A 14,394-nucleotide genomic window follows, 5' to 3' on the forward strand; every position below is an offset into this window, starting at 1 on the left:
TGAAGTGGCTTGTTTTAAATTGAGTTAGAATACACATTTTCTATTTTAAAATATTGGTTTTTATAAAGACAGAAAACTAATGTGTATGATCTATACACATAATATATTATTTATTAATAGCAGACTTTTATATTATTTTGGAGACGAATTCTTGTTAAAATGACATTAATGTTAATGATTTGGACACATAATATAGTATATTAATAGCGTTTAATCTTTTAATGCCCTTCTCAGCTGTGGAACAAATTATGACAGCAGTTGATACAATTTAAGCTTCTACAAGTATGTTTATTCTATTTTTAGTATTTCTACAAGATTTTATTATGGTACCACAATTTCCAAATTAAAATTCTTGGATTCTTTTGGTGAGACAAAATTGAAATATTTGTAAAGATAAACTGCATTCCTCGTACATATATCACTGTATATTAAAACTCAAAACCTAATTAATATAGGTTACTTTGTTTAGATTAATAGAGTTTAATTAGTATAAACCACACATTAACTTAATCCGCGCTTAACTACTACGGGTAATCTTATTACAGTAACGCTGTTTAATAATGTAATAGTATTATCATACATTACTTTTAGCAGTGCAAAAGTGGCAAGATAAGTAGTACACACTTTTAAAAGTTTTATTTAAAAATATTTCTCACTTAAAATAAAAGGTGAATACATCTGGATATTCCCGTTACATTTATAAGTCAGTTGAAGAAATGAAGTTGTGTTTATCTAACACAAACAAACAAAGGTCATGAAAACAGATCCAAAACAAACCAATAAAGGATCGATTCAATCTAAACTTGGCAACACTCCGATCGCTAGTAAGTTTCTACCTCTCTCTTTCTCTTTACTGTTCGAGGTTTTCCAAACATTACGAGATTGTTAGTATTTTAGGTCTGTTAACTGAGTAAAGCGTAGAACATTCTAAACTTATCTTTAGGTATCATATGTTCTTTAATTTCATAGTAAAAGCTTTTTGGCAAAAAAATAATATTTATAATATATACAATTTCGATATCTCATATGAAAGTAATATTTTATTTATAGTTTGATAAACAAAAAAATGAAAATACATACATACAACCACCACATATACATTTGTTAAATTCTGAAACATTTTTCATATGAGCAGAGTAAATTAGGTGAATTGATTCTAGAAACACCTTTTGCATTTATGATGTTCCCTTGATGTTAAATGATTCTCCTTATGTTCTCTTATTGCTTACTGCAACTGCTTGTTTAATTATTCTCCTCACGGAACTCGAACTTCTACGTCCTCTCCTATTGTTTATTGTCACTTTAGGTGAACACACAACAAAACTAAAACAGGTGCAAACATATGCAACGGCTTGTTTAATTATTCTCCTCACGTAACTCGAACTTCTACGTCCTCTCCTATTGTTTATTGTCACTTTAGGTGAACACACAACAAAACTACAACAGGTTCAAACATATGCAACGGCTTGTTTATTTATTTAAATTTTTCCTCACTTAACTTGAACTTCCACGTCCTGTCGTATTGCTTTTTGCAACAGTAGGTGAACATACTAGAAAAAACCTGCAACAGATACAAACATATAAAACTGCTTGTTGGATTTGACATGTTTCATGCAACAGCTCAGTTTATCGAAAAATCAATAGTATTATTTAAGTTTATAATTTGTGCAAGTACTTCGTCACAAATGTTTATTTGTGATGATATCCTTGTAATTAATTTCACTGTGAATACTGATGGCGAGAGAAAAGAAGAGACCTGGCCCGTGCCGGCGCACAGCTGTGTACTAGTGTGTTGCCGCGCGGTAATTTCAGGCGCTTCGCCCCACAGCCAACCCTGCGAATTGTTTATCATAGCAATGGAACAGTGAAACAATAATGGAATTACGCAAGTACTTCGTCACAAATGTTTATTTGTGGTGATATCCTTGTAATTAATTTCACTGTAATATCTGTTGAGTTTATAAAAGTTATTAATTCATATATTTGTAGTAATAGGATAAAAAACAACATTTGTGAAATGCACAGAAGCCCTACCCTAATGGTAGTTGGTGGGAGATGACGTAAACGGGAACGGACTACTTCCATTTGATAACCTGCCAACCTTTCCTGGCAGTGGTCTATCCTATTTTGAGGGTTAAAAACATTGTCAAGTACGAAATATATGTTTATAAGAATGCTTTCGGCTGTCGTTAAAATTTTCCATGTATTAACTTAAAGTAAGAATATAAGTAAATAAAAATTCTTTAAATTTAGAAAATAGATGGGGAAGGCTAGTATATCTTGTGGAATACTACAATAATATATATCTTAGCCCTATAAAGTGAATTTGCTACTTAAACGTATCTTTTTACCGTAAATAGTCAAAAAGGAAGAAATTTGATCAATTTAAGTTTATTATTTTCAATCTGCCTATGAGAAATTGAAATATCTTGAATTGTTAGATCATTTATTAACAGAGCCAAGTTTAGCATATAGAAATGTTAGAAACTCGGCCTATGGATAGTGCACATTTATTATCGTTGTTTAAGTTAGTGTAAAACCAGTTGGGTTGTTAAATGTATAAGCTACATCAATATAACACTAAAATGAAATAATGCAGACGCCTTATTCTAATCTGATCTTGGTGAAATTTATATATAACAGTTTTAATATAATTAGTATGTTATCAGTAAGTATTTCCAAGAGTCCTTGGACTAACAACTTCGTTTCTCAAAACGTGTTGTATAGAGTTATATTTATTTTAAATGTAAATCAAAACACATAACGGTGGGAACGAAGTGAACCCTGGAGGCACTGTAAGTGAGTGGGGGTCTCCCCTAAGTTGTCATACGACACAGATCCTGCTCTAGAGACATTAACAATGGATGCACGCTAACTACACGGTAGTGAGTACGTGGTCTGAACACGGATTACACCCCAGTAGTGTGAAACAATGTTTTTGTACCGAAACTAACGTCTGCCTGAAGCGTAATACTACTAAAATCACTAAAGATAGTTTTATAATCCATAAAGAGTTGTTCTATATAGGTACAAGTATGTAGCAGGAGGATAGTTTGTGTGTGTGCGTGTGATTTTGATATACATTGCTTTACAGTTTATACACAGTCATAGGGTGTCCTCAATGTATAAAAATAAGACATTTATTTTTCGATGAGTATGTACATTAAGATGAGACAACGGAGTGGGACCTGGTGGCACGGTAAGTGTAAGCGAGTAAAAAATGGGTACTCGCGTACCCACGTCTTAGATTCGTGGTGGTGAGATCTCTTTCAGAACTTTTTTAGTGTTTATATCTTAAAAATAATACGATAAAACTCAGATTATCTTTAAAAACTGAAGAAAAGTATGCTGATGTTATTATTTTATTATATTTATCATCTAAATAATACAAAATGTTACAATCAATTTATTATATAGTCAATCATTTGTTAATAAAAAATAATGTTTGAAATCATTAAAACAAATATGAAATATTAAACAGAGCATCCTTTTGAATTTAAAATCTCATTTTTGTATTAGTAATAAAATCATGAGATCATTTATTTAAAAATTCAAAAAAGGCACTTATCGAAATTATTCGGAGAACAGCCCAAAACTTTAAATGATATTACATGTAAAATTATAACTCAAACTACAATCATAATGAGTAAAAATAAAGCTTTTATAACTTTAGCTGAGCGCTTTGTCTGATACAGTCGATTTTAATGTTATAATGTTCACGGTTCATGTAGGAATTTCCAATAATAGGAATACATGATGGAGTTATTGTTAAGAATCATTTACTTTTCTATACAAAAACTTCGGTAAAAGAATCAAACTTCTAATCTTACTTTTTCAGTTGCGTAACACGAATCATTGGTTGGTCCAAGACAACTTTATTTAATTTAGCGTCTTACTGAAGTTAGAATTGTATTTTTATTCCATCGATAGCTGTTTTGAACGGAGTGGTAAGAAAATCGTTTTGATGGCGTTGGAGGATTTGTCTCATTAAGAAATACAATTTGGGATATTACTCGATGGGTCATCCCATTTCCACGTTTTGATTTACTTCAAACCACAACTGTGTGTGTGATAAATAGTTTCCTGTTTTATTTATATTCCATCAAAAGTTAAGAAAGAACAGTACGACATTTAAACGAATTGGATATAATTTTATCAATATTTTTCCAGCCGAGAGAAGAGCCTAAAATTTAATAGTAAAATGTTTTCAACCCAACTCGGGGAGAACTGGAATGCGCCCTTTGTACTTGGTCAAACGGATGGTGCGGGATCTAGGTTGTTGTTAATTCAAGCGTAAAATACACATCCAGTGGCGTCTCTACTCGAACATTTTAAAGAGGGGGGCATCACCTTGAAACTATATTACTGACGTTGTTTCACAGTTTAAAAATAACTCCAATTAGCAAATATATATCCACAGAAGCTGGAAAAAATGGATAGGACATGTACGTAGAATCTCCTCTGACCTCGTTGCTTATCAATAGTACCGCTAGAAAGTTTAATAGATAGGAAAAATACTTCCGCTCATCTTATTTATTACTCAATTACACAAGATATTGGCAATGCTTATCACTAATACATTATCATACTTTAAAACTCTGAATAAAAACCGTTCTGTGTCTACCAGTTCGATAGTTATCTCTACCTCTAGTCTCATACGCATGTATGTCTCGGCCATTCGTCATGGCAGATTAGACGTACAAAACAGAGTTGTTTCCAAGATGAAGAGACTGTGCAGCTTCCTGAATACTTCCTTACACGATTCTAAATTTTAACTGTGTGATAATGCAGGTAAACGACCTGCATTATCACCCAGTTAAAATCAATAAAACGCAATAAAACGTATTGCAGCTTGAAGACGCTCATGAATTTATTGTTTGCACAAGCTACCGACAAAACCAGCCCTTAAGTGAAATGGGTGATAAATTAAGCCATAATATGCCATCATCAGAACCTAATTTAAACAGTATTTGGATAGAGACCTCAAAACTTAAATTCCTGAGGTCAATTTTGAGCAAACGCGGTCGATTTGATCACACCATAATCTAGCCATATAATCTCATATAATCCATTTAATCTAGGCATATTCCCAGGAATTTCGAGCAGTATAATTCTTTCAGCATGGTTTCAGCCAAAATAACAGCTCGCTTTCAATGCCTGTCTACTGATCACATAGCAAAATTTAGAAAATTGGATTTTGCAGAATTTGTTTTAAGATTGAGGCTGTTGAAAGGTTGGACGCAGTTTATGACCTAAAAAACTCTGCTTTTCCAGAATAAATTATGATTAGCTAGTAAAACAGAGAGTCGTGTCATCAGCATACTGCACAATTCTGCAGAAGTGATGGAACGTTTGTCATTGACGCAGATCAGGATGAGAATTGGACTGAGAATTGAACACTGTGGGACACCATATCTCAGGTTTATTTGTTCAGGTAATTTGTTTAAGATCTGGAAAGTTTAAGTTTTGTAACTTAGAAATGATCTGGACCACTGGTGAGGAACGCCTCGGATGCTATGAGATTGAAGTTTGTCAAGCATTGTAACATGATCAACGCAGTTGAATGTTTTCGATAAGTCTAGAAACACACTCAATGTGGGTCGACGACCTAGCCCCTCTACAACCATATCGACTAGACTTACAACTGTGTCTATTCTATAATTACCCTTCCTGAAGCCAACCTGGTCTTCAGATAGCTAGTTGTGCTTATTAAAAAATTGAAGCATTCTTGCCAAGAAAGGTTCTTTTGATTATTTTGCTAAAAACTGGCAAGTCTAAGAACACATTCAATGTAGGTTCCCGGCAATCTGACCTCTATACGACCTTATCGACTAGATTTACAACTACGTCTATTTTCGACTTTACTTCCTAAAACCAAAGTGGTCTTCAAATAGCTGGTTGTGCTATTATAAAATTTAAGCATTCTATCCAAGAAAGGGTTTTCGAATACTTAGCTCAAAATTGGCAAAATTGTTTCATAAAACATAAAGCTTTGATAAAATGTATTGTACTCGTATTAAAACTTAAGTTACTGTATATATTAAAAAGTATTTAACTAACAAACTGATTAATAAAAATACATATATAGCTAAGTGGAACCCATCTAGGGACTATAGGGCTATGAATGAGCTATGAAACTGATAGCTCAACAAATTTGAATAAGAGGGACGGTATATATAGTTTATGTAACACGTCAATTTAAAGTACCCTCAGTCTGGGTTTAGTGCAATTTTCACGTTTAACTTTGAAACATTCAAGATTACTGGAAAATGTGTATAAATTCACGAAAATAGTCCTTCCTGCACTTTATAAACTAACCATTAAAATTTGAATGTTTTTTAAGAAACTAATTCAAATTAGGTACGGTATTACATCGGAGCTTATCCTAAACGTGTATACGGGTTAGGACCAGGCCTACTGACCGGGAACATTTAACTTATTAAGGATATACAGGGTGTACATAAAGTCCTGCACGGGTATAATATTTTCTGAACGATAACAGATAAAGAAACAAGATTTGGTACATCAATACTACACCTAAAAATCTACTTTTTGAAGGAACTATCAGTTTTCTGTAATATCATGGGGACGTCCCGCAAGGAGTCAGAAGGAAATCTTAAATAGGAGCATAGGTCAATATGGACATCATTTTAAAGGGCTTATCTAGCAGAGTTTAATGCCGCAAACCGCACTCAAAAAGATTGATCCAGTACAAAATGGCGGCTGTTCAAAGATTTTACTTGGTTACATTTTATTAGTAGCCATAACCCCAGTAAAGCAAAACTGCAACCAAACGAATACTGCAGCTAACTACTACATTATGCTTGTCAGTTGTACAGAAGTGAATTATGACATTAGTTATCCTCAAGGGTTACAAATTTGGTCCTAATATATAGATAACGGGGAAAACCTGATAACAGTAACAATTAGAAATCTCAGCGAACTATGATGATCGGAAACACTTCCTGTTTTCATAAAGTGTTGAACAGTTCTCCCTACAGTTGTTCTAGAAATTGGCTGCCTCTCGTGAAAGTAGTCATTAAATAAATGGCATGCTTCCTCGTATGATCGTCTGTTATTTCCCCAACCATCATAAGAAGTGTTATACGTTCACGTTCGTCAAGCGACATAGTGTAGTTGAGAACTACAAGCAATACGACAAACTCTTTTGTACTAAAGCGCACTGATAAAATGGATGGACAGCACTACTAAAACAAGAAAACTAGAATAGCCTACTATGAATAGACTGGCTAATAGGAAAGTCCTAACTGCGACCCAAAGATAAGAGATTTCTAATTGTTACTGTTATCAGGTTTTCCCCGTTATCAATATATTAGGACCAAATCTGTAACCCTTGAGGATAACTAATGTCATAATTCACTTCTGTACAACTGACAAGCATAATGTAGTAGTTAGCTGCAGTATTCGTTTGGTTGCAGTTTTGCTTTACTGGGGTTATGGCTACTAATAAAATGTAACCAAGTAAAATCTTTGAACAGCCGCCATTTTGTACTGGATCAATCTTTTTGAGTGCGGTTTGCGGCATTAAACTCTGCTAGATAAGCCCTTTAAAATGATGTCCATATTGACCTATGCTCCTATTTAAGATTTCCTTCTGACTCCTTGCGGGACGTCCCCATGATATTACAGAAAACTGATAGTTCCTTCAAAAAGTAGATTTTTAGGTGTAGTATTGATGTACCAAATCTTGTTTCTTTATCTGTTATCGTTTAGAAAATATTATACCCGTGCAGGACTTTATGTACACCCTGTATATTTAACATATTCTGTACAGTAAGTTACGTTATACACGAAGTTTATTTCAATATACTTAGGAAAAAATTAAGTTTAAATTCGAAATTACTAAGTGTATAATAAAAGTCAAATAATACTATAATTTACAATGCGAAATATTTTAATTTATAATTTGTCCATAGAAGGAATTAAACGAGTATAAAACACACTTTATATTTATTATATGCCATTGATGTTCGTTCTTTGCATAATTCTCAGTATAAATACTGTATGAGCTGTATTGGGGGATGAGGCTCAATCTTGTGGAGGCAAATCTAATTTCCGTTTTGCGGTAGCCTATAACAGCGTTTCCCTATTAACTTGCAAAGTGATATTGACTGGTAAATGTGATAAGTTCGGTGTGTATCAACAGGGTATGTTAGTACAATATCTTTGGTATGTTGTAACACACACTTTACTCTTAAATTCCAACGGTAACTTATAAGTTACCTAAATTATAAATACTACTATAACATTTACAGTGTGAACCTACAGTGATACCGATATCTTTGTTGCAATACATTCACAACGTTACAATGCGTTGGGACGTAAGTAACTTTATTAAATTAAATAGGTAGATACTTATACGTAAAAATCCACAAACTTTCAGACAGCCATTTCAAACATTCTCTAATACATAGAGATAAGATATTTCAACAGTCCGTTATCAATTCAGCAACATAGTATAACTCTTGGAACACTAACACTATATTTAGAGCCGAGTTTAAACGGTTTTTGATTATTTGCGATAGCTTATTGGTGTCTGACACAAACCTGTTGAGTCACGTGGTAAGATAAATCTAATTTTAGCGCACGGTACAGCAATTTATTTGCTAAGAATTTTTTTTGAGGGAGAGGCAGGAAAATGCTTTTACGCACACAGGTGGCCGGCCTGTTGATTGGGACTCCTACTTAAGCGTACGTACCAGCAATGGCAAAACAGCTGGCAACAAGACACCCGTGGACGTTGGACTGCCAGACTTATCAAACAAGTCCAATCCTTTGCTAAGCATTAGGGAAACAGATTACTCAATGGGCCAAAAAAAAAAAACAACTCGTTTGTCTCTCTGTTCGTCTGTTCGTAAATTTCCTCGAGAACTGACCTATAGATGTAAATTTTCCATAAAGCTTCATTTCCGTGAGAGAATATCGAGTTCGATGATGGTATATGTCAGCTATGGAGTTACGTTCGCAAGCAACTACAGCGAAGCCACTACTAAGGTTCATGAGCACACGTTTACAGTAAAAAATATTTATCGATAACTCTATATAACTATGACCAGAAAGCACTGTAACAAAACTTTTAACTTAATATGTTATATGTTTAATACTTTGATTGACTGCAGCATATTCCCTAGTCTCTCACAGTCCTGGTGTATGTTTGTAAGTGGCCATCTGAACACTGACTTGAGTTTTCTAGGCGTACGGTTTTGGTGTACATGGCTTAAGCATTTTCTTATTAAGAAGATCCAGTCCTTGAACCATAGTTTTTCACATTAATAAATACAAAACATGTTATCCTTTGTTAGGTTTTCATATTTAGTTATAATAATTAATCAAATTTTACGCATTAATATAGTCTTTTTACTAATAACCAGAATTGTATGTTATTTAGAACTGATCTTTGCCCACCATTGTTCGATACTATTTTTATTATAAGCCATCTATTTCCACTTATCTTTGTACACACACACACACACACACACACACACACACACACACAACACACACACACACACACACACACACACACACACACACACACACACACACACACACACACACACACACACACACACACACACACACACACACACACACACACACACACACACACACACACACACACACACACACACACACACACACACACACACACACACACACACACACACACACACACACACCCACCTGCATTCCAAATCTATAGTGGTCCGATTGTCACGTGGTATGAGGTGACTTCTGTCGACCAATCAGGCTTCCAGGACGCCGGACAAGAAAAGCTCCCCAAGGCATCTCTCCAGTTCTTCTAAAGACTCCGTCTCGCTAGGTTGTACGTCAACACCAGCTTTAACCAAGTTCGGGCCGTGCCACCTTGTCTTGTCTCTTGTGAACCGTAAGCCGTCCTATGGCCATTAGCAGTCCCCTTGCCGGACATTATTTGGTTAACGACCCAAAAGTAACTTTGTCTCAACGTTCGTGAGTGAACCGAAAACAGTGTCAAGTGAAGGTGGAATCTTCATGGTGGAATCGTCATCCATCAACAAGGACTCCCCTGCTCAACGTTCCTTGGAAGCAACCCAGGTCGAACTACAATCAACCCATCTTCATGTGTGTCGAGGTGACAGACAATGGACGGTGCAAGGTAACAGTGTTTCATCATTCTTATCATGGTCCTTCGCAACTAAAGACAATTCTCTTCTCAACCAAGATTTAAAAATCCTCAACTAATTCGGACATTTTTGGACATTTTAATAGAAAACGAAAATCATTTTAACACCTGTATTTTTGCTTTAATTGTGTGCCTTTTTTCTAATACTATGTTTTGTGATCTCATTTCGTAATTTTATTTTTCCCATTCGACTAATAGTTATTCTTAGAAAATCAACGTATGGGCTCCACCTGCTCAGCTATCGAAGTATGAGTTTTTAAATATTAGACATTTTACTGGTCCTTCGAATATAATTGCGGTCCGCCAAGCCGGATCTCCTAACATACCTTTTGGTCCTTCTGACCGGATCTAACATCCTTTTTTATTCCTCAACCAAAGTGACATGACGGAGAGACAAAAAGGCCTTTTTAAAGGTTTCTCAACTTCGTCCTGTATGTTTTAAAGTGGTATTCTGAGATGATTGTAATGGAAGATATGTTTAATACTTGTTTTACTTGAGCATGAACACATACTTTTTTCACTTTTTTTCAACACTTTTTTGCCCTTTTGATTTACGTTTAATATTTTCTACAGCGAATTAGTTTTGTCCAAAAATTATCTTATATAGATTTGAGAATTATTTCATAATTATAAGCTTAGGCTAAAAAACTGCGTTGCCCAATAAATTCCAAATCATTGGAACTGTTAAATATTTTAATTTTTACATATATGAAATCTCATTATTTGTGAACTCCATTTCAAAATGGATAAAGCAGCGCCCGAAATTAATTATTCTATCATATCCGTTTCACACAGGATTTCTGTGTGAAACGGATTCTGTGTGATAAACGTTTCACACAGATGAGTCTGTGTATTTCAATTAATCCCTCGAATCTTTTAACTGTCCTAACTATTCTTTACTGATTGCGCTGTTATATAGTTGAGGGACACATATAAGTGGTAACTTTAACCCTTATGTTAAGTAATTAAATGTGTTAGTGTTACTAACAACACTAAAATTAAATGTCAATCTATTCGCATAGCTTAACTAATTCTCTCTATTTGTGCAATAGCGCTCATCACTGATGCAATGTGGCAATTTTGATGTAAAGCAATCACAAAGAAGGAAATAACAATTATGATGTGATTGGTATATTTGGCTACAGAATTTGTTCTCATCATTTTAAAATCGCTTGATGTAAATTTGGACATTAATAGTCATATGCTCTGAATTAGGCAAGACCATAAAACAACAAAACTGCTGGTGTAATATACTAAGTCTGGGAGTTGGATTAGTTAAAACTGGTGATTATCATGAGCATAAGTATCATTTTAATATAATACCTCTTCTTAATATTATATCTTTAATTTACATGATAATTTTAAATCAGTTGGTCATACTTTAGGCATTTGTATCTTTTTTGGGCTCTTTTGATTCCTTCATTGTTTTATCTAATAAATGGAGAATTGAATAAATCACTTTATTTCCCTACCATCAGTCGTAGACCATATTACACATTTACGTCTCATGCTTAAAATAAAATAGCTGTCAAGAACAACAATAACAAATTAAAATGTTGATTTTAGCTCCATTTAAATGTTCTCTTTGCGCAGCTTCTCAAATCCGACACATGGTGTAAGTATTACAGATACAACTACAGTGATAAATGTTGTTATTACAACAGATGTTAAGAAGAACAGGAACACAAGAAGTAAATCTGAAGCGTATAACCTCCTAACGAGACTGGGATTGCAGGCAATAAAGTCGCTTCCAAGAGTGGTTAAGATTTGCTTTTAATTCAACCATTTCCTGCGTCACAAACATTATTCCTGCCTTATTTTCTACTTTAATAAGTATAGAGAAGACTTAATAGCAATTGTATATACAAATGAGCACGTGTTTATTTACTCTCATTTTTTAATTTGTAACCATTATTTATGGAAATACCAAAACCATTCTGAATTTTATATATTGATAAAAAGGAACCATTGAGCAACAAAAATCCAATTTTACCTCCAAAATGAAAGTAGTTTATTTATAATCTTCATACTATATTTTATAGGAAGATAATTAAGGCATATTGTTTATACTGATTCGTATTTAAGGTTTGTTAGGATGCATTACCGAACGAAGTACTCTTTTTCATTGTTTTTTGTTAACTGTTACAGACTGAGGTTTCTATTATAAATTATCAACATCTCTGAATACGTCGAGGGATTCCGTTTTCGTTGAGAATGCTTCGCGATAATAGCAAGTTCTTGTTGACAACGTTCTCTGTATTCGTCACGTACTTCGTCTATTTTTCAGGTTGAAATGAATTATTTATATTTTATTGGTATTCCTTATTCCAAAGGCAAAAAAACTCTTTCATTTTATTTATTTATTTATTTACATTCCCACGGTATAACCATTTTGCAAAATTACAATACTTAAGATGACTAGTAATAACAGTAATAAATTCTCATAAAAAAAGTATAGTTTGAAAAATCAAGTTCAGCAATTGACCATGCCTACGACATAGTAAAATAAATAGATATAACAAGATAAAACTAATACAATGTGAAACATAACGAAAGTGGTACCAATAACAATAGTGCAATAACAATAACAAGTAGTGATATAACAAGTAATAAAAATAATAATACAACAATAACAATAATGATAACAGTAATAGACTAAATCGGCAAAGATAACAATGGAGTAACTATTGTAATACTGTAATACTGTGCAGGACTCGGCAAGCTCACTCTGACTCAAATGTCTCCAGCCTCACTGTCAACACAGCACGTCTCAAAGCAACCAGTCGATTGCAGAAAAAGTCTACTTCACTGCACACCTCGTTGCCAAGCCGAAGCATTCTTGGGACAGAGCTGAACTGGAGATAGTTGCGGTTTAAGTGGCTCAGCTCGAAGAGGCGGCGCGATCTTGTGCCAGAAGGGAGACGAAAAGCAATTCGCTCCAAAAGAGGGGTGCAGACTACCACAAAGTTGAGAATCTTATAAAGAAAGACAACATCTGCAACCTCCCTTCTAACGACCAGTGGATGTAGCCGAAGCAAGTTCAGAGGCCTATCAGGCTCTCTCCAGTGCAAATACCTTAAAAATTTATTTTGCACGGACTGCAGTCTGTCAATGAGGCCCACTTGGTAAGGAGACCAAATAACTGAAGCGTACTCGAGCAGCTGGAGGACAAGGGACTTGTAGAGGAGTACAAGAGCATTAGAGCCGAGGCCATGCCTAGCAGTCCTCATAATCAGCCCCATCATACCAGACGCTCGGCAGCATAATTGGTCAACATGGAGACCGTAGCCAAAAGAGGAGTCGAGAACTATTCCAAGATCTTTGATGGATGTACAATGATCAAGAAGCTTGTCATCAAGGGAGTAGTTCAAATCAATTGAGGAGGTGGTTCTCTTGAATGTCATAAGCTTGGTCTTGCTGGCATTAATGGACATCCCGTTGCGCTGACACCATTTCGATATACAGTTAAGAGCTTGCTGAAGATGTTCGCAGTCTCCGCTGGAGGACACTTCAAGAAAAAGTTTTATGTCGTCAGCAAACAGTAAGAAAGGAACTTTGGTGACCTCCTTGATGTCATTAATAAATATGGAAAATAAAAGCGGGCCAAGGTGGGAGCCCTGAGGCACACCAGAAGATGGGACAAAAGCGTCAGAAGTCTGATTTGCAAAGCGAACCACCAGCTTGCGGTCGGTAAGATAGCTACGGAACCATGCCTGCATAGTTCCCAAGACACCATAGCCCTCAAGTTTATTAAGTAGGTGATTGTGGCTGATCCTGTCGAACGCCTTGCTAAAATCAATGTAAACAGCATCAACGTGGCGCCTACGACTGAAAGCCTCAAGAACATAACCTTTTCGAACAACATTTTAAGGCAAATAAAATCTGCTTAGGTAAATCAAGAGGACAATCTTCCGAGTGTTAAATCTGTTTAATAACATACTGAGTATTTCACCAAGTGCTCAGATTTCTTCTGAAAATATCTGAACAATAATGAGACAAAAATAAATGTCACTTATGTGATCCTTTGGTTTACATCCTATCACTGGTTTACCAAAATGGTACATTTTGTTTTAAAATATATAGTTAGAGTTTTAAGACAAATGAGATAGCAAATAATTTGGCACCCAATATTTATCCAAGTTTCATATGATCGAGTTACAATATGTTGTAATCACTTCTCATTACGTATGATAGTAAATTTTTTTGAT

The sequence above is a fragment of the Homalodisca vitripennis genome, chromosome 7 (genome assembly GCF_021130785.1).
Source record: "Homalodisca vitripennis isolate AUS2020 chromosome 7, UT_GWSS_2.1, whole genome shotgun sequence".
Taxonomy (NCBI): domain Eukaryota; kingdom Metazoa; phylum Arthropoda; class Insecta; order Hemiptera; family Cicadellidae; genus Homalodisca; species Homalodisca vitripennis.